This window comes from Rhinolophus sinicus, chromosome 5, assembly GCF_057876585.1.
Source record: "Rhinolophus sinicus isolate RSI-liver-muscle chromosome 5, RSI-T2T, whole genome shotgun sequence".
NCBI lineage: Eukaryota > Metazoa > Chordata > Mammalia > Chiroptera > Rhinolophidae > Rhinolophus > Rhinolophus sinicus.
The window spans coordinates 67,335,152-67,337,032 of NC_142505.1; the positions used below are offsets into that span (position 1 = coordinate 67,335,152).

General features: G+C 51.6%; 1 long non-coding RNA gene across 2 annotated transcripts; it reads left to right on the forward strand.

The window, feature by feature from the left end:
- Nucleotides 1-227: 227 nt before the first annotated feature.
- On the forward strand, nucleotides 228-1,019 carry LOC141567114 (uncharacterized). Of its 2 annotated transcripts, none has more exons than XR_016021441.1 (2): nucleotides 228-428; nucleotides 559-1,019. It is a non-coding gene; the product is annotated as an uncharacterized LOC141567114 (long non-coding RNA). The 2 variants fall into 2 exon arrangements; XR_012489508.1 differs by having other exon boundaries at nucleotides 600-1,019.
- The last annotated feature ends 862 nt before the right edge of the window (nucleotides 1,020-1,881 follow it).

The window sequence follows — 1,881 nt, forward strand, 5'->3', positions numbered from 1 at the left end:
CTGGAGCCCACAGACAGCGTCCCCTCCATCACAGCAGCTGCATGTGCCAGCTGTGTGGGCTGGCAGCTGGCACGGGGCAGGGGTCACTTCCGCTGGAGGCTTAGATGTGGTTTGGCACTTTGTTCCATCTCCAAAGCCCCCGCCTCATGCTCTGACCTCCCAGCAGCTTTTCTGAGCACCGCCCCCTCCCCCCCACACCCCGCCTGCATGTTTCACAAAGACTTCTGCTCACATAAGCTTAAGTGGATCCTGCTGCTGCAGCTGAGACCTTCACCTGGATGCAGCCTGTTCAGGGTGGTCCCCATGATAGCTACCCTAGATGTGTTTTCCTGACTGCGAAGAGGGTCCTGAGCTTAGAGGGAGAGGGAGCAGGTGGGGTGTCCAGGCTGTCCCTCTCCTGACCCGGATGGCAAGGCCAGGCTGATCAGGTGAGTTATGAGGGGGTGGGGCAGGGGCAGGGCAGGTGTGGGCTGGGGGTGCAGACTTCCAGCTGGAGGGGTCACTCCCAGGTACCTTGATCACTTCCACTGCTGGCATGTCCTCCCTCCGCCCCTGAAGTCTCATCCTCAGGGTCTCAGTGCCCTGCTCTCCCCAACAAGGCTCAAAATGGACCAGGAGACCTGGGATGTAGGAAACTGCAGCCAACAGCTTCAAGCCATGTTTACATCATGACCCAGAATCTGCACTTCCAGGGACCCGTCCTAAGGAAAGATTTAGGGATGCAGATGTCCCCTTCAGCTCAGTGATGGAAATCGGAAATGGTCCATGTGGTGTCAGACACAGGATCCCGGCTGCACACAGTGGGTCCAGTGTGACTCACTTCAGAGGACCCTGAGGACCCTGTCTGCGCCTGGACACCCTGCACTGACGTTAGCGGCTGCTCAGCGTCACTTGTCCCTGTGGACAAGGATGAGTGCATCCCAGCCCCTTTCGTGGACCTTAGTGTTCTTCCCAGTTTCCTGCTGTTTGAACCAGTGCTGTGAGGAATGTCTTTTTGTAAATACATCTTTGAAACATTGTGCAAGCCTTTCTATGGGTCACCTCCTAGAGTGAGCACTGCTGGGGGAGGGGAGCCCCTGTGGACCTGGGACAGGTCCTGTGCCCTGTCCTCCCAGAGGGTCCTTTCCCACTTCTCCCCAGGGATCTGCTGGGGCCTCTGCTTTCTCACCTTGTCCCCAGGACTGGTCACCCCCAGACCAGGACCCTGCCAGTCTGATGGTGACGATGCTATCTCTACACTGTTTACATTTGTGTGTCCCCAGCAGGGACGGCAGGCGTCTCTGACATGTACTGGCCATAGGTGTTGCCTCTTGTTGGAATTGCATATGTCTGCTCTTAGTCATTCTAAAAACATTGATACTTGAGAGGTTTCTTTTCTTTTTTCTCACCAAAGGATGTTAAACCTTTCTCTGGTTTTGGTTGTGAAAAATGCTTTGGGGTTTGGGGCTTGTTTATTGAACTTTCTACGTTTTTCTTGCTTTTGTTTTGGTCACAGGAAGAGCCACCTGCTTCCTGTCTGTCTTCTGAGGCTGATGTCACATGTAGAACAGTGGTGTCTCCCCAAGATTACATACATATTTACTAAAAGGGCTTTGTTTTATTCATTTAATCTTTCATCCATCTGGGGTTTCAGTTTTAAAAACAAAAATACTGTTTCCAATTAAAACAGGGACCAAAATTCATGAGTCCTTTCAAAAATTATGTGGGAAAACACAAAAGGTAACCTATTCTATGCTTCAATTTAGAGGAAAGATCCAGAACAAGTAAAGGAACAAAAATAGAAAAGAGATTGGGGTTGCCAGGGGTTGGGGGCAGAAGGAATGGGGAGTGAAGGATTTGGGTGCAGGTTTTCCTTTTGGGAGATAATATATTTCACAGCTA